The sequence below is a fragment of the Marmota monax genome, unplaced genomic scaffold, assembly GCF_021218885.2.
Source record: "Marmota monax isolate L192 unplaced genomic scaffold, Marmota_monax_Labrador192_F-V1.1 WCK01_AAM20220418_F8-fsc00002, whole genome shotgun sequence".
Taxonomy (NCBI): Eukaryota; Metazoa; Chordata; class Mammalia; order Rodentia; family Sciuridae; genus Marmota; species Marmota monax.
Window position 1 is genome coordinate 29,032,780 of NW_026693571.1, and position 20,431 is coordinate 29,053,210.

Consider the following 20,431-nt stretch of genomic DNA (forward strand, 5'->3'; position numbering starts at 1 on the left):
AAAACAGAAAAACTTGATCACAGAACAGGAAGGTAATTTTATGATGGAAATGCTTGTAAAGTAGAAGTGAAAATGAGGATTATTCCAATGTAAATAAATGAAAGCAGGGCTGGGGATGTGGCTCAAGTGGTAGCACGCTAGCCTGGCATGCGTGCAGCCCAGGTTCTATCCTCAGCACCACATACAAACAAAGATGTTGTGTCCGCCGAAAACTAAAAAATAAATATTAAAATTCTCTCTCTCAAAGGGAAATTGCATGGTAATGGAGGGAGACCCTCATTGTTATACAAAATTACATATAAGAGGTTGTGAGGGGAATGGGAAAATAAACAAGGAGAGATATGAATTACAGTGGATGGGGTAGAGAGAGAAGATGGGAGGAGAGGGAGGGGGGATGGTAGAGGATAGGAAAGGTAGCAGAATACAACAGTTACTAATAGGGAATTATGTAAAAATGTGGATGTGTAACCGATGTGATTCTGCAAGCTGTATTTGGGGTAAAATTGGGAGTTCATAACCAACTTGAATCTAATGTATGAAATATGATATGTCAAGAGCTTTATAATGTTTTGAACAACCAATAAAAAAAATTAAAAAATAAAAAAAAATAAATAAAATTCTCTCTCTCTCTCTCTCTCTCTCTCTCTCTCTTTAAAAAAAATAAATAAATGAAAGCAAGCCAACTGGCTCACTGAATGCTTTGATACACTTTTCAACTTTTTAACAATCAGATGTCTTGGAGGATGTATGTATGGTAAAAACATTATGTATTAGGTAATGTTATTCTTCTAAGATATCCCACATCATAAAAAATAAAGATAAGTTACCTTATAATTGCATATTTGGGAGTAAAAAAAAAGAATAAAAAGGAAAATAAGAATTACCTTTAGGTCCTATAATGCCTGGAATCATAGAAAAAGAATGAGTATGCAGACTAATGTTTGCAATAAGAAGAATATTTTAATTCTTAGAGGACCTTACCATCTCCTCTATGTTTGTTTCAGTGTCATGCTTCTAGGAAACAGGAAGTCAGCATGTGTGAAAGCAAAGGTGGGGAGAAGGCAAGCTTACATTATCAAGGAAGGGATGATGAAAGGGGAACCAGAATTTATGAAGGTTATGGTTGAATCAGAAGAGACACAGGGGTTTAATTTCATTTTGTTGCATATGGATTTCCAGTTTTCCCAGCACCATTTGTTAAAGAGGCTATTTTTCTCCAGTGCATACTTTTGGCACCTTTGTTTAATGAAAGATAATTGTAATTTTGTGGGTTAGTCTCTGTGTTCTCTATTCTGCACCATTGGTCTACCACATTGTTTTGGTGCCAACACCATGCTGTTTTTGTTACTATTGCTCTGTAGTATAGTTTAAGGTCTGGAATAGTGATGCTACCTGCTTCACTCTTCCTGCCAAGGATTTTTTAGCTATCCTGGGTCTTATGCAACAAAATGAAATCAGATCCCTATCTCAAACCATGCACAAAACTCAACTCAAAGTGGATAAAGGGCCTAGGAATTAAACCAGAGATTCTGCTTCTAATAGAAGAAAAAGTAGGTGCTAATCTTCATCATGTGGGATTAGGCCCCAACTTCCTTAATAAGACTCAGATAGCACAAGAATTAAAACCAAGAATCAATAAATGGGATGGATTCAAGCTAAAAATTTCTACTCAGCAAAAGAAACAATCTGAGGTGTATAGAGAGCCTACATCTTGGGAGCAAATCTTTACCCCTCACACATGATAGAGTACTAATCTCTAGGGTATATAAAGAACACCAAACGCTAAACACCAAAAAACAAACAAACAAACAAAAAAAAAACCCTACAAATAATCCAATCTATAAATGGGCCAAGGATGTGAAAAGACACTTATCAAAAGAGGATATTCAATCAATCAACAAATATATGAAAAAATGTTCATCATCTCTAGTAATTAGAGAAATTCAAATTAAAACTACTCTAAGATACCACCTCACTCCAATCAGAATGATGGCTATTATGAAGACAAACAACAATAAGTGTTGGTGAGGATGTGGGGAAAAAGGCACACTAATATATTGCTGGTGGGACTGAAAATTGGTGCAATCAATATGGAAAGCAGTATGGAGATTCCTTGGAAAACTTGGAATGGAACCACCATTTGACCCAGCTATCCCTCTCTTAGGTCTATACTCAAAGGACTTAAAAACTGTATATTACAGGGACACAGTCACATCAATGTTACACCAGCAAAATTCACAATAGCTAAAGTGTGGTATCAACGTAAATGCCCTTCAAGTAGATGAATGGATTTAAAAAATGTGGCATACATACATACATAATGGAATTTTACTCAGCAATAAAAGAGAATAAAATCATCGCATTTGCAGGTAAATGGATGCAGTTGGAGAAGATAATGCTAAGTGAAGTTAGGCAATCCCAAAAAAACAAATGGAAAATGTTTTCCCTGATATAAAGTGACTGACTCATAGTGGGGTAGGGAGAGGGAGCACAGGAGGAATGGACAAACTCTAGATAGGGCAGAGGGGTGGAAAGGGAAGGGAGGGGACAGGGGGTTAGCAATGATGGTGGAATGTGATGGACATCATTATCCAAAGTACATGTATGAAGACATAAATTGGTGTGAAATACTTTATATACAGAGATATGACAAATTGTGTTCTATATGTATAATAAGAATTGTGATGCATTCCACTGTCAAGTATTTAAAAAATAAAAGCAATTTAAAATTTTTTTAAAAAAATTATGAGTTATTACATTGAAAACACATGGCTGTGACATGAATGGAACATCAAGAAAATTAATGTTTATTTAAAATACTTATTTTACTTTAAATAAAGAGACACAGGAATCTACAGTACTACAGACTAAGGGAAACATAACTTTAAAGGTACAAAGAAAAAGGAAGCGAGAATGAATGAAGATAAAAAAGTTGAAAAGCAAAAACATTGTATATTAAATTTCAATGGAGGGAATAAATTGGGACCAAGTGAAGAAAAGGAAGCAAAATTAGGGAAGCATGACTTTTTATTTCCCAGTCATTCAAATAAGGAGTTGCCCTCATTTTATAGTTGAGGTTGACTGGATACCAAGTCTTAGAAGGAAAGCATAATAGGTAAAAGAAGGATTTATTAATTGAAGTGATTATTAATAATCATAGAGATTACCAAAAACTCAAGCAATAAATTTGGTCTCACTGGTCACCCATGAACTTTGCTTCCCTTAAGTCCTCCCACATGAATTCAAACGTATTTCACATCTACCCACCTCTCTTTGGGAACCAGTTCTCCTCAGATGACAGAATATAGCAATAATATTGACCTCTTCCACTGATGACATGGAAAATCAATCTGTATTATCTAGAAATAGTTTCTGAAAAATCTCTTCTACAGCATAGCTACCTATAAACCTTAGGAACCGCATTACTCAAGCCAATGTTCCCATTCTTTTCTCTAGAAAGAAACAAACTAAACAAACAAACAAACAAAAAAGCATTGGTCTAGGATATAAACCTAACATTTTGCCTTAGAGAGACATCTGCTGGCAACCATCTTTTTGTTTTCTGCTTCTGAATTTGGATACTGAAGATACTTCGCATAAAAAGATTCTTGTGTTTCAATCTTTCTGTGATTGGCTTACTTCACTGAGTGTAATGTCCTTAGGTTCATCCATGTCATAATATTTTACATAATTTTTTTCTTAAAGCTGAATAATATTTCATTTTTGAACAATCCATAGTTATTTGCTCATCTCTAGATCAACATTTAGTTTGTTTTCACCACTTAGCTATAGTTAATCATCTGTGATAAACATGAAGAGTGTGCAAATATTTTCTTTAGATCCTGCTTTTAATACTTTTGAGAATATATCTTAAAATGTAATTGATGGATCATTGAATTATTTTATTTTTAATTTTTTGAGGAGCCTACATACTGCTTTCCACAGTTGTTAGTCCATTTTGTGTTCCCACCCAAGCCAGCATTTGAAATGTGTGTATATATATAATATATATATATTATCCTCAGTGTCTATTATAGCACCCTGCCAAAAGAAAATGATCAGTGAGTATTTCTGCAATGATTACACTAATAAATAAATCAACAATAAAATTTTTCCTTTGTTTTCCATAGCAATATTTTAGTCTAAAATCTGCAAGTGGTTTATTTCAGGTACATTTACATGACAATGATAATCTAATTCAGACACATAATTTATGTACATATGCAAATGTAATTTGAAAGCAAGTCCTGTTTTTGTGAAATATTATTTTTTCATATTTGGAGAATGGACATGAAACATGGTTAAAGTTGATTCACTCTACAGTAATCCATCTTTGTCAAAGTATTTTATGAAAGTGTGGAGTTAAAGCAAATGCAATGGGGCTTTTTAAAAAAAGTAAACTTCTATAATAGATGAGGTGGAAAACATTGAGAATCTTCAACTCTTCTTTAATTAGGATTGATTAAATGTTAAAATGATAATGAAACAAAAGAATTGGGACCATGAATTGAAGATATATATAGGTAAGAAGGAAGGTTATCTGTGAACTGAAACTGAAGGAACAGCCCTTCTGAAGTCATCTGAGACTGTCATGGGGTATATTATGCAGCTGAGTGAACCTTGTCATTTGCATGTAGTCAATATATAAAACAGTGTACCAAATAGGTCCTGATTAATGTAAATATGTATAAATAACCAAACAAAACATTTCATTATGTGTGCACTGAATTGTTACACTAAGTCTAAGGCATCTGATCACTTAAATGTTTTTAATAAATTTTCTATACTGGTTTGTCTTGATATTTTATGCTGAAATAGTAAACCTAGCAAGTACAACATATTAATCTACAAGACCTATTTTAAAATGTGTTATTTCTCTTTGTTTATAATTTTAATTTCTTTCTTATATTTTTCTGGCTAACAGAACATTTTTATTTATTCAGTATAAAATGTCCTCATAGAACTATTTTCAGTAATTTAAGCAGCTTTCTGAAAATAAGTGATGCTATAAAACTCTTTGGGCTAACATTTTATAAAATAACTTAGTAACATTGCGTTTTTATTCATAATTGCTCTGCACCATTGAGGATAATTTAAAATCTAATTGATTTTATGTATGACACCTACATTATATTTGTTCTACATTTCTTCTTCTACAGTGATTACATTACCTTAATCTCTGTTTTTATGTAAAATAACTGGACCCTGTACATAATATTTAAATCTTATAGTACAGAAATATTTATCCTATTGCCACAGATTTTCTCCTGTTTATAAGTTACAAATGTCATATATATGTCATTGTATGAGACTATTGTTATTTAAAAAGATATACTATTTTAATATCTTGTTTATTAATTAATTAATTTTTTTGCCTATTCTTTTTTATTATTGGTTGTTCAAAACATTACAAAGCTCTTGACATATCATATTTCTTTTTTTTATTTTTTTTTTAATTTTTTATTGTTGGCTCTTCAAAACATTACATAGTTCTTGATATATCATATTTCACAATTTGATTCAAGTGGGTTATGAGCTCCCATTTTTACCCCATATACAGATTGCAGAATCACATCAGTTACACATCCATTGATTTACATATTGCCATACTAATGTCTGTTGTATTCTGCTGCCTTTCCTATCCTCTACTATCCCCCCTCCCCTCCCCTCCCCTCCCCTCCCCTCCCCTCTTCTCTCTCTGCCCCCTCTACTGACATTCATTTATCCCCCTTATATTATTTTTCCCCTTCCCCTCACTTCCTCTTGTATGTACTTTTGTATAACTCTGAGGGTCTCCTTCCATTTCCATGCATTTTCCCTTCTCTCTCCCTTTCCCTCCCACCTCTCATCCCTGTTTAATGTTAATCTTCTTCTCATGCTCTTCGACCCTACTCTGTTCTTAGTTACTCTCCTTATATCAAAGAAGACATTTGGCATTTGTTTTTTAGGGATTGGCTAGCTTCACTTAGCATAATCTGCTCTAATGCCATCCATTTCCCTGTAAATTCTATGATTTTGTCATTTTTTAATGCAGAGTAATACTCCATTGTGTATAAATGCCACATTTTTTTAATCCTTTCATCCATTGAAGGGCATCTAGGTTGGTTCCACAGTCTAGCTATTGTGAATTGTGCTGCTATGAACATCGATGTAGCAGTGTCCCTGTAGCATGCTCTTTTTAGGTCTTTAGGGAATAGACCTAGAAGGGGAATAGCTGTGTCAAATGGTGGCTCCATTCCCAGCTTTCCAAGAAATCTCCATACTGCTTTCCAAATTGGCTGCACCAATTTGCAGTCCCACCAGCAATGTACAAGTGTACCCTTTTCCCCACATCCTCGCCAGCACTTGTTGTTGTTTGACTTCATAATGGCTGCCAATCTAACTGGAGTGAGATGGTATCTTAGGGTGGTTTTGATTTGCATTTCTCTGACTGCTAGAGATGGTGAGCATTTTTTCATGTACTTGTTGATTGATTGTATGTCCTCCTCTGAGAAGTGTCTGTTCAGGTCCTTGGCCCATTTGTTGATTGGGTTATTTGTTATCTTATTGTTTAATTTTTTGAGTTCTTTGTATGTTATGGATATTAGGGCTCTATCTGAAGTGTGAGGGGTAAAAATTTGTTCCCAGGACGTAGGCTCCCTATTTACCTCTCTTATTGTTTCTCTTGCTGAGAAAAAACTTTTTAGTTTAAGTAGGTCCCATTTGTTTATTCTTGTTATTAACTCTTGGGCTATGGGTGTCCTATTAAGGAATTTGGAGCCCGACCCCATGATATGTAGATCGGAGCCAACTTTTTCTTCTATCAGGCGCAGAGTCTCTCATTTGATATCAAGCTCTTTTATCCATTTTGAGTTAACTTTTGTGCATGGCGATAGAAAGGGGTTCAGCTTCATTTTGTTGCATATGGATTTCCAGTTTTCCCGGCACCATTTGTTGAAGATGCTATCCTTCCTCCATTGCATGCTTTTAGACCCTTTATCAAATATAAGAAAGTTGTAATTTTGTGGATTGGTCTCTGTGTCCTCTATTCTGTACCATTGGTCTACCCGACTGTTTTGGTACCAGTACCATGCTGTTTTTGTTACTATTGCTCTGTGGTACAGTTTGAAATCTGGTATCACTATACCTCCTGATTCACACTTCCTGCTTAGAATTGCTTTTGCTGTTCTGGGTCTTATATTTTTCCATATGAATTTCATGATTGCTTTATCTATTTCTACAAGAAATGCTGTTGGGATTTTGATTGGCATTGCATTGAACCTATAGAGAACTTTTGGTAATATCGCCATTTTGATGATGTTAGTTCTGCCTATCCATGAACAGGGTATATTTTTCCATCTTCTAAGATCTTCTTCTATTTCTCTCTTTAGGGTTCTGTAGTTTTCATTGTATAAGTCTTTCACCTCTTTTGTTAAGTTGATTCCCAAGTACTTTATTTTTTTTTTGAGGATATTGTGAATGGGGTGGTTTTCTTCATTTCCATTTCAGAAGATTTGTTGCTGATATACAGGAATGCCTTTGATTTATGCATGTTGATTTTATATCCTGCCACTTTGCTGAATTCATTTATTAGCTCTAGTAGTTTCTTTGTAGACCCTTTTGGGTCTTCTGGGTATATGATCATATCATCCACAAATAGTGATAATTTAAGTTCTTCTTTTCCTATTTTTATGCCTTTAATTTCTTTTGTCTGTCTAATTGCTCTGGCCAGGATTTCGAGAACTATATTGAATAGAAGTGGTGAGAGAGGGCATCCCTGTCTTGTTCCAGATTTTAGAGGGAATACTTTCAGTTTTTCTCCATTTAGAATGATGCTAGCCTGAGGCTTAGCATATATAGCTTTTACAATGTTGAGGTAAGTTCCTGTTATCCCTAGTTTTTCTAGTGTTTTGAACATAAAGGGATGCTGTACTTTGTCGAATGCTTTTTCTGCATCTATCGAGATGATCATATGGTTCTTATCTTTAAGTCTATTGATGTGGTGAATAATGTTTATTGATTTCCATATATTGAACCAGCCTTGCATCCCAGGGATTAATCCTACTTGATCATGGTGCACGATCTTTTTGATATGTTTTTGTATCTGATTTGCCAGTATTTTATTGAGGATTTTTGCATCTAAATTCATTAGGGATAATGGTCTGTAGTTTTCTTTCTTTGAGGTGTCTTTATCTGGTTTGGGAATCAAGGTGATATTGGCCTCATAGAATGAATTTGGAAGTTCTCCCTCTTTTTCTATCTCCTGAAATAGATTGTAGAGGATTGGTATTAGTTCTTCTTTAAAGTTCTTGTAAAACTCTGCTGTATACCCATCCGGTCCTGGGCTTTTCTTGGTTGGTAGTCTTTTGATGACTTCTTCTATTTCCTCACTTGATATTGGTCTGTTTAGGTTGTTTATATCATCCTGACTCAATCTGGGTATTTCATATGTCTTAAGGAATTTATTGATGCCTTCACTATCTTCTATTTTATTGGAATATAGGGTTTCAAAATAATTTCTAATTATCTTCTGTATTTCTGTAGTATCTGTTGTGATATTGCCTTTTTCATCCTATATGTTAGTGATTTGAGTTCTCTCTCTTCTTCTCTTCATTAGCATGGCTAAGGGTCTGTCGATCTTATTTATTTTTTGAAGAACCAACTTTTAGTTTTGTCAATTTTTTCCATGGTTGTTTTTGTTTCAATTTCTTTGATTTTCGCTTTAATTTTAATTATTTCTTGCCTTCTTCTACCTTTGCTGTTGTTTTGCTCTTCCTTTTCTAGGGTTTTGAGATGAAGTGTGAGCTCATTTATTTGTTGGTTTTTTTCTTTTTTTGAGGAATGAACTCCAGGCAATGAATTTCCCTCTTAAAACTGCTTTCATTGTGTTCCATAGATTCTGATATGTTGTGTCTGTGTTTTCATTTATCTCTATGAATTTTTTGATTTTCTCCTTTATGTCTTCTGTAACCCATTGATCATTCAGGAACATATTGTTCATTTTCCAGGTGATGCAGGATTTTTCCTTCCTTCTTTTGTCATTGTTTTCCAGTTTCATTCCATTATGATAAGTTAAGATGAATGGTATTATCTCCACACCTTTATATTTACTAAGAGTTGCTCTATGGCATAATATATGGTCTATATTTGAGAAGGAACCATGTGCTGCTGAGAAGAATGTATACCCACTTGATGATGGTTGATATATTCTATATATGTCAGTTAAGTCTAGGTTTTGATTGTGTTATTGAGTTCTATAGTTTCTTTATTCAGCTTTTGTTTGGAGGATCTGTCCAATGGTGAGTGCGGTGTGTTGAAGTCACCCATAATTATTGTGTTATGGTCTATTTGATTCTTGAACTTGAGGAGAGTTTGTTTTATGAATGTTGCAGCACCATTATTTGGTGCATACATATTGATAATTGTTATGTCTTTTTGGTGGATGGTTCCTTTTAACAGTATATAGTGTCCTTCTTTATCCCTTTTGATTAACTTAGGTTTGAAGTTGATTTTATTCGATATGAGTATGGCCACTCCTGCTTGCTTCCGACGACTATGTGAGTGGTATGATTTTTCCCAACCTTTCACCTTCAGCCTGTGAATGTCTTTTCCTGTCAGAGGAGTCTCCTGAAGGCAGCATATTGTTGGGTCTGTTTTTTTAATCCAAGTTACTAGCCTATGTCGCTTGATTGGTGAGTTTAAGCCATTAACATTTAGGGTTACTATTGATATATGGTTTGTACTTCCAGTCATGTTTATTTATTTATTTATTTATTTTAATTTGGCTTGTTTTCCCCCCCTTTACTGAGTTACCTCTCACTGTTAGTTTTGGGTGCTGTTTTTCGTTTCCTCTTCTTGTAGTGTTTTGCTCAAAATGGTTTGCAGTGCTTGTTTTCTGGCTGCAAATTCTTTTAACTTTTGTTTATCGTGAAATATTTTAATTTCATTGTCAAGCCTGAAGCTTAATTTTGCTGGATACAGTATTCTTGGTTGGAATCCATTTTTTTTCAGTGTTTGAAATACGTTGTTCCAGGATCTTCTCTCTTTCAACGTCTATGATGAAAAATCAGCTGTTAACCTGATTGGTTTACCCCTGAATGTAATCTGCCTCCTTTCTCTTGTAGCTTTTAATATTCTCTCCTTGTTCTGTATGTTGGATATCTTCATAATAATGTGTCTTGGAGTTGGTCTATTATGGTTTTGTATGTTTGGGGTCCTGTAGGCTTACAGAATTTGGCAATCCATTCCATCTTTCATATCTGGAAAGTTTTCTAAGATTATTTCATTCAATAGGTTGCTCATTCCTTTGGTTTGGACCTCTATACCTTCTTCTATCCCAATGACTCTTAAGTTTAGTTTTTTTATGACATCCCATATCTCTTGGATGTTTTGGTCATGGTTTCTTACCAGCCTTTCTGCCTTGGCTATAGTCTTTTCTAGTTGATAAACTTTGTCTTCATTATCTTATGTTCTGACTTCTATTTGATCTAGTCTATTTGTAATATTCTCATTTGAGTTTTTGATTTGGTTTATGGTTTCCTGCATTTCTAGGATCACTGTTTGATTTTTTTAAATCTCTGTATCCTGGTAGAGTTCATTTTTTGTTACTTGAATCTGCTTAAGTAATTCATTTTCAAAGTATACTTTCATTGTTTGGGCTTGCTATCTAATGATTTCTTTAAGATTCCATTCCATCTGAGTCAGGTATGCCTTTTTTCTGTCCATTTTTCTGATGCCTCTAGGTTCTCTTGTAAATTTAAGTTATCCTGCATTGTTTGTAATCCTTTTTTCCCTTGTTTTTTTCATGGTGCTCACATTACTTTCCAACTCTTTGACTGTTATGTTTCTGTTTTCTCCTATAAATTTGTTTTGGTTTTGTATAGTTCCAAGATCTCTCTTTTGTGTTGGGAGACAATGTTTAGAGATGTTGGATTTAACTGTGATTTAAGGTAAATTCATTAGTTTCATTAAAGGCCTACAGATTTTGATGGCATATAGAGAATTGAGGCTTGAACTTAGGATTTTATGTTGAGGTCGGGCGATTTGATGGTGTGGAGGTTAGTATATCTTAGTTTCTTTGGGGGGTTGTTCAAATGCAGGCGGATATTAACAAGAGAATAGACAGGAGTACTTGGGGGCTTAGGCGGACTATAGACCGTCTCCTAATATTCATCTATTTACATTTAGTAAATTACATGTAATCAGAGTGGTCATGCTTGGGAGAAAAGATAGGGAAAAGGTAAGGAAGCAAACCAAGAAAGAGAGAGGGAGAGAAGAAAGAAAGAGAAAAAAATAGAAAAGAAAAAGAAGAAATGATAAAAAAATAATAAAATAAAGTAAAATAAAAATTACATTTTTTTTAAAAAAAAGCACTGTTAGGCTTCTATTTTCTTTGCTTCCAGTAGGTGGTGCTGTGCCTTCCGGACCAAGATTTTGCCCTCCGGCTGTAGGAAACAATCCATATGAGGCCACTCCCTCCTCCCCCACCTGGTGTCTCTCCAATCCTGTTCACTTAGGTTTATTCCTGGCCTCTAGTCTCCTTGCTTCTCCCGCCAGACAGGCCTTCCCAAGTGTGATACCTCTCCGCAGTTCAAGCTACACGCTGGGCCTGCAGATTCCTGGATGTGGAGTGCACCTATTGGGAACCTGTCCCCTATTGTTTTGATTCCCTCTGATAGCCACTCCTCCGAGAGCTGGCGAGACAGGTTTCGTTTCGCCGCTGGTGGGAGGGGGGAGTTGGAGTCAGGTTGCTTTACCTTTCCCCACACCTTTATTCATGCTCACTCTGATAATCAAAGCCCCAGAAAGCCAGGGAGAGATTTTATGCGATTTCCCCATTGTATGGGAGAAGGGCTAAATGTCACACACCTGTTCTATTACTGAACTTGCTGCGATGAGGTCGGATCTGTCGGAAACTGGCAATGGTGACGTCAGCTCTCCAAGATGGTGGCTGTTGGCTTCCTCAGTGGGGTGTCCGGTGTGGAGGCAGATCTGGACTGTTTCTCTCCCCCATCTCAAACCCAGAACTCAGCCTGGAGTACTGTGAGGGCACAGTTGGCAGGACCCCACAGAATCCGTAGCACCATTTCTCTGCATTGCTGGCACGTCGGCACGCAGGCTCCGGCTGTGGGGCTGGCCGCTGATCAATCAGCCTGAATTTCCAGGCGCACGGTTCACTCATGATTGAGCCGCAGATACTAATCCTCAGGTGTTGGAAATCCTTCCTCCAGGTTTCAGTGCACCCCAATTTTGCTGGAAATTCCTAACAAGATTGCTTCTGGTCGCTCTAAACTCGCTATTCCCCTGTGCAGTACATGGGGTACACGGAGGTGATGCACTCTATTCGCCTCCATCTTCCTTCTTTGTTTATTAATTTAGTTTTTTTGTGGTGCTGAGGATCAAACCAAGGCCTCTTCACATGATAAGCACACACTTTACCACTGAGGTGCCACAGAAGGGCTATCACATTGATAGCAGCTAGTCAATTTCTTTACAGTTTGGGCCTTTTAACAAATACCTTAAATAAAATTCAAAATTGTTAATTTTCATATGTTTGTCAAACCATTCCACCCAAACATTACTATTTAGTTATTTGACCTGAGTCTATATGTTGTCATTTTGTAATAGACATGTGTTCTACATCAGTTTGAAGACTCACGCAGGCACTATCCCACATTTTTTATTTTATAAATTGATAAACATTTGTCCCAGTAACAACATATTGCTAAAAAGGAACTGAATTTGGGTCTATATAAGGCTAACAAGTATTGGTTCTTCAGTGTTTTCAACTTACACTATGTAACTTTCCATTTAATTTAAAAGTTCTATACCTCTAAGTTTCACTATAAATATCTAATTTATCCTCATTTCTTGCTCTCTCTCCCCCCTATCATTTACCAAGGATAAACATACACTAAGACCCAACAGAAATCTTTATAGAGTAAGCTGAGATAACTAAGTTCTTGCCAGAAAGTTGAAAGTTATTAATCAGAGGGAATATTCTTTCTCTTAGGTAGTAAACTTTCCATCAACACTACTTCTGAAACCTGGTGTATCTTTTTCTCCCAAACATTCATAAAATATTAATTTAATAATTTAGATATAATTGATTATAAAGTTGCAGTAATATTAATGCACTGATTAATAAAAAATCAAATGATTAACTAAAATATATCAAGCTTCAAATATATTTAGCAAATGATGATGATACTACTACCCTTACTGACAACAAGAATTCAGAGGAACAAATATTGAGATATTCATGCTTTCTGAAGTTATTGATTGGACTTGTATTTGCCAATTCCAGTGTAGGAAATGAAAATATGGCATTGAGGAAAAAAAAAGTCAAATTCTCGTTCAGTAATTAAAAACAAATAAATGTATATATTTCTAGATTTATGTTTACTATGAGCCAGAACTTCATACATTACATATGTCAAACTTTATGAGGGGCTGGGGTTATGACTCAGTGGTAGAGTGCTCACCTCACATGTGCAAGGCCCTGGGCTTGAGCCTCAGCACCACATAAAATAAATAAATAAATAAAACAAAGTTATAAAACAAACAAAAAATACTCTTATAAAAAAAACTTATGAATGTAGTTATTTTCTCTGAAGTGATCACTGTGTAGTGATTAGACAAAGGGAGTTTCTAAAAATTCCAATAATGTAATAATAGGCATCTTGAAAGAATTCAGAAGTGGTTCAAAGGAAGGAAGTTTCACAATCAGTTGTCAAATTAGTTTAAGTTCCATGAAAGAAATGACATTTGATTATTTGATTGTTATTCTAGCTTCTTTCTGATTCAAGTACTTTAAGTTATAAATATTCATCTGAGTATTGTTTCATCCCAGAGAGCCTTACATTTTAAACTGTTATTATCGCTTAGTTCTCAAATATTCATCATGTCGGCTTGGGGTCTGACTTCCTTAACAAGACTCCTAAAGTACAAGAAATAAAATAAAATAATCAATAAATGGGATGGATTCAAACTAAAAAGTTTCTTCTCAGCAAAGGAAACAGTAGATAATGTGAAGATAGAGCCTACAGATGGGGAGAAAATGTTTACCACATGCACATCAGATAGAGCATTAATCTTCAGGATATAAAAAGAACTCAAAAAACTTAATACAAAGAACAAATAACCCAATAAATAAATGGGCTAAGGAACTGAGCAGACACTTCATGGAAGTTATACAATCATCAAATATATGAAAAAATGTTCAACATCTCTAGAAATTAGAGAAATGCAAATCAAAACTATTCTAAGATTTCATTTCACTCCAGTCAGAATGGCAAGTATCCAGAATACAAGCAAAAGTATGTGTTGGCAAGAATGTGAGGAAAAAGATTCACTCATATATTGCTGGTGGGAATGCAAATTGGTACAACCACTACGGAAAGCAGTATGGAGATTCCTTAGAAAACTTGGAAAGGAAACACCATTTGACCTAGCTATCCCACTCCTTGGATTGTACCCAAAAGACTTAAAATTAGCATACTGCAGTGACACAACCGAGTCAATGTTTATAACAGCACAATTCACAATTGCTAAACATAAAACCAATATAAGTACCTTTCAACAGATGCATGGATAAAGAATTAAAGACTATTATGCTAAGTGAAATAAGTCAATCCCAAAAAACCAAAGGTCACATGTATTCTCTGGTGTGTGGATGCTGATCCATAATGTGGGAATAGGGGGCTAAGAAAGTTTGGATTGGGCATAGGGGAGTAAGGGGTTTGGGCTGGGAAAAATGGTGGAATGAGATGGACATTATTTCCCTATATACATGTATGATTGCACAAATGGTGTGACTCAGCATCATAGACAGTAGGAGAAATTAGAAGCTGTGCTCCATTTGTGTACAATAAGTCAAAATGCATTCTGCTGTCATGGATAACTAATTAGAACAAATGTGTATATATATATATATATATATATATATATATATATATATATATATATATGAGGATGTTTCTTGAATGATCCATATATAGGACAGCCAACTGAGGGGAAAACCCACCCCAAATATGGGCAATAGGTTGGAGGCCTGATAGAACAAAAAGATTTTTTTTAAAAAAAAGAAAAACAACAACCAGGAAGCAGAAGCAGATCCAAACTCTATTATTCTTAAACAGTGCTTAGGTTGATGCTGCTACTACCTGGGAACATCTGACTCTAGCCCTTCAGTCTTCAAAGTGGACTTGACTCTCCAGAGAGTTTCTTGGCCTTTGGTCCTGGACTAGAGCTGCATCATTGGTCCCACTTGTCCTGAGGCTCCAGCTTCTTGGACTGAGCAGCAACTGGTTCCTCCAACTTTCCCGCCTAATGTGGAGGGAGAGTGAAAGGGAAAGAGGAAGTACTGGGGACTGAATTAAAACAAATTATATTCCATGCTTTTAAAATTATGTAAGAATGAATGTTAATGTTATGTACAACTAAAAAGAATCAATAAAAAAGAACAATTTATTTTTTCTCAATTTTCATTTCCATTCATATTTACCTTGATTCTGATATGTTTCTCCAGTTTGTTAATTTCTTATTTAAAATGTATTTTTCATTCTTGAGCATGAAGTTCCGAAGATAAATAATAATTGATTTTGTATACATTTATTCTACAATTGGAACATTCTCTTAAAAATGTAACTTATAAAATGGTATAAATCTTGGGAATGTATTTTATCTTACTTCTTCATATCAACTTTACTATAAAGCTAAACACAAAATATTTTCAATAAAACCATGTTAAGTGAGAGAGATATATTTTCATTCAATTTAAGGGTATACTTATAATTATTATTATTTTTTAATTGGTTTTCAAATAATTTTTGCATATTGATAGTCTCTCAGATTTATCTCTTTTTTGCTTGGGTCATAGGTGGCGTTAGTAATATTACTTCTATCCTAATAGGAAGTCATATACAGAACTGTAGAACCAGCAAAAAGGTTTGCATTTTAATTTTTCTTCAAGAATCCTTCCAGTATTTTCTCTTGCCATAGTAACTTCACATTTCAATACAATACCTATCACATAAAGGAGTCAATAGAATAACTCTTGATCTTCCAAAGGAAATTTTCATGAACATTTTTGTTAATATCTTATTTAAATCAAGTTTTATGAAGTTTATGCAATTATTTTGAATCTTGATGTTATTTTCTCTGAATTTTTATTAGTTTAGACATACTTATGATAATCAATTTCTTTGCCATTTCCTTTATTATCTTTGTGTTAACTATCATTTGTTTTTATCTAAGTTCCATACCTTTTGTTTCATCTTATCCCCCTCTAGCATGTCCTCAACCTACATGTCACTTCCCTACAAAATGTCATCATTCGGAAACTCAAATTTCTATTTTTTTTGTAATTCATAATACTCAAATTAATTTCCATTAACTGCTAATTCTATTACTATAAAAAAATTAGGATTAATATTTGTTGAGATTAAATCCCTGAGAAATACCATGTCAGAAATGCAGAGGCAGAGGAGTCATAGAAGGATGGAAGGAAGAAAAGGGGGAGGGAGGGAGGAAAAACAAAGGGAAAAGTAACATAAAAGAATAGATAAAGGAACAGACTGAAAATGATCAGGCAATTTGATTATGACAGTAGGATGTGTGCCAGAGGCACCAAAAGAAGAACGTCTTTCAAGTCAGAAGTGTTCAACAGCATTAAGTGGCTCTCTTGTGTGTGTGTCTCCTTCTTTCCCTCTTCCTCTCTCTCTGTTTCTCTCTCTTCCCAACCACCAGAAGCATTTGTCTTCTCACCTCTAGAGAAGATTTCCCACTTTTGGAGAAGAAGCACAGGGGATCCTGCATACACTGCAGCTTCCTAAGCTGGGTGACTTGGGCTGGTTTTTCTGCAGCCTCTCAGCCACCACCCTCAGCATAGGTACACTGGCTGCCATCCTAGCCACTGGTTCACTCACAGGCCAAAGGCCCTGGAACCACCATCAACCTCCTGATGCAGTCAGAAGAACTGGAGGACAGTGGCAGGGCCCAGTGATCTGTGATTGGAGGGAACTATCTTACCCACTTAGCTACTACTATGATGATGCCAGGATCATGTACCAGGTGTTCTGCTGTAGGCTTAGTATCTCAGGGAATGAGCCCTGATTTGGCTTCAGGAAACCCAAGCATCTGTATCAGTGGCTATACTACAGGAGGTGGCCAATAGAACTGAAATTCTGAAGTCCTGACTTCTCCAGCACAACTGTAAAGCAAGTACAGATCAGTTTATTGAGTTTTTTTGCACAAAATAAACCAGAATGGATCATTGCAGAATTGTCTCATTATATGTATTCCATGGTGGTGCTGTAACTTTATGACACCTTGGGCCTTGGAGCTATTCCTGCATCACCAATACCCTGGATATAATACCATGGTTTTATGGATAATACAATGATTTTATAGATAAGCCTCAGAAAAATATGCTTCTACTAGAGCATGTGGAGAACAAGGAGACTCTAGGGCTCAAGATGATTGCCCTCATGGAGTCATTTGTGGATGCCCTGAAAGAAAAGAGTGCAGAAGCTGGAGGTGGTCATCAAGTCTATTCAAGCTGTGGAGGACTGTGATGGAGTGAATCACCATGCTCTTGTGATCCCATAGCCTGATGACCTCTCCTTAGTGTGTTTCACAAATGGTGCAACAGGGAACCCTGAAGGTATGATTCGCATCCATCGGAACATGGTAGCTGATTTCTCAGGCTTTCTGAAAATGACAAAGTGATTTTTCTGAGGTAGGATGATGTGCTCATGTCCTTCCTGCCGCTGGCTCATATATTTAGAGAGTAATCCAGTCCATTCTCTACTGCCAGGGAAGGTGTGTTGACTTCTTTCAGGGAGACATCTACCTCTGATGACATGAAGGCTCTATACTTTACCATCTTCCTGGTTGTCCCACAACTGCTGAAATGGATGTACAACAAGATCTTCAGCCAGGCAGACACTTTATTAAAGCACTGGTGTTGGAGTTTGCAGCAAAATGCAAGCTGGCTGAAGTTCAGAGTGGAATCATCAGTAATAATACTAACTGGGATGAACTATTCTTTAATAAGATTCAGACCAGTCTTGGTGGATGTGTGCGGAGGATTGTTACTGGAGCAGCTCCTCAGGTAACTACATCAACTACCTCACCAGCAGCCCTGGGATTTCTTCTGGCAGCTCTGGGGTGCCTGGTTTCTGAAAGTCATGGACAAACCAAGTATACTGCTAGATACGCCTTCACCACACCTGGGGACTAGACCTCAAGGTATGTGGGGGCACCTATGCCCTGCAATCATATCAAGCTTGATGTGGAGAAGCTGAACTACTGCAACTGCAAAGGAGAGGGAGAGACCTGTGTGAGAGGATCAAATATGTTCAAAGGCTATGTAAAAAATCAGGACAGAACAAAGAAAACACTAGACACTGACAGCTGGCTTCATATTGGAAACATTGGAGAGCCCAGGACAGGAGAAGTGTCCTAAGACTTATTGAGAAATAATCATTTTGACCCTGACTAGAGCAGTTTTTGAACAATATTTGGAGTGGACATGTTAAGCAGAAACAATTTATGAAGTGAAGGGAAAAGGGGAAAATGAAGAAAGTAATTGGAAACATGACTGTCTTCTATAAACATTATGAACATTATGCTTTTCTAGAGTAGATTACTTTATGAACAATAAAACAAGAACATTTATTTTCTGTTGCCTGGAATGCCTTTTTCTTTTCTGCCAAGTTATCCTTTGTTTGTTTGGATAGAATTCGTTATCCCTATACCCCCTGCTGTGATTTGGATAAGTATATTGCAAAGACCTGTTTGTTGAAGGCTTAGTCCCCATGCTGTGGCACTGTTGGCACGTGGTGGAACCTTTAGGAGGGAGTTTGGACCTAATGAGAGCTCTGTAAAATAAATAAGCCTATCTTAGGAAATCAGTATACTTCAAGAAATCAGCAAACATGTAACTAAGTTGCTTGTGGAGGACTAATGCCTATACAAGTATTTCAAAATCAATTACATAGCTTGCAATATAGCAGTTAACTTAAACTATTTATGCTATGGTAACAACAAATATCTAAACTCAAATCTCAGTTTCCTAAAACTAATTTGAAATCACAGAGCCCTAAAACAACTAAAATGCATTTCTTGCGTGTGCTCCTTGACCATAATGGGTCTGCAAAGGTCTCTTGGTTTCTGGTTGTTCTTTAAGTTCCCAGCCTGATTGAGCTGCCATATTCCCAAATACTACATTTTATTTTTTTTTTTGGCAGAGAGGGAGGAATCTACAATTGCCCACCAAAAACTAAAGTGGACTTTTATGTATACCCATAATTCTTTCCACAAAAGTGGGCACATGACTGTACTCATTGGAGACCACAGAGTATGATTCAAACACATTCACAGAAGGGGAGCTGGTATTATTTGTTGATCAGCAGTAACAAATACCGAAGAGATGTATCATGTTTGAGACTCCAATATATTGGAACTGTTTTCAAGTTTCTTCCTTGGCATTTTTTGCTCTTTCCAGTTCAAGTAATTTCTGTGTAATATCAACAAACAAAAATAGACACTGAAGAATGAAACTTCAGGAAAAGCAGCAGAAACATATTCGTTTTATCCCTTAGCCACATTTCCTCTAGTTCTCTTGCCATTCTTGTTCCAAAAGTGGGACAGCTGCTTTAAGCCATATGCTTTGGAAGGATCTTCTATACAGGAAAAGCTAAAAAGAATAAAGAAAAATCAGTGCTATTTGCTCACTTCGCTAAATAGTTTTCACTAATCGCTTTCATGATTATTTGTTTTGTACATGAAATTTTACTAGTTTACACCTGATATTTTATTATGAATTTTTATTTTAACATCATATTAGAATTTTAGGGATAGAACTGCTGATATATAATATTTTATGACTATATATATACATGTACACATGCATCTATGTATAATATATTAGAATATAACATATTACATGCATCTATGTATAATATATATTAGAAAAAAATGCTAACAAACTCCAGGTCCTTTCTCATCTTTAACTTTCCTGCGTCTTTTTTTCTAGCAATTAAATATCACACTTTGTGCAAAATTATCTATCTAGCCAAATATACAGATTACTTCCATTTTAACATTATTTTTCCTTGTATGTTATCTTTCTGAACTCAAGACATAGAGCTATATTCTTCATATCCTTGTACATTCTGCTCTCAAAAATTATAATGTAAAATATTAATATGTGCTGTTTTTGAGATCTGAAAGGTCAATTATTTTGTTTCTCATAAAAATTGAAAAGTTCAAATAAGATATTGATGGCAACTAGTTTGAACGTATCAGATTCTAAAACAATTAACATAGATTTTTAAAATGTTAAAATGGTCAATATTACATTACAAACATTTTGTAAGATCTATTTCTATACTATATTTGTTTTAATGTACTTGCTTAATACTTTAAATCCAATAACAAACATGAG

General features: G+C 35.5%; 1 pseudogene; it reads left to right on the plus strand.

Annotated features, from left to right (window-relative positions):
• The first annotated feature begins 11,872 nt into the window (after window positions 1–11,872).
• On the plus strand, window positions 11,873–18,448 carry LOC124102708 (long-chain-fatty-acid--CoA ligase 6-like; annotated as a pseudogene).
• The last annotated feature ends 1,983 nt before the right edge of the window (window positions 18,449–20,431 follow it).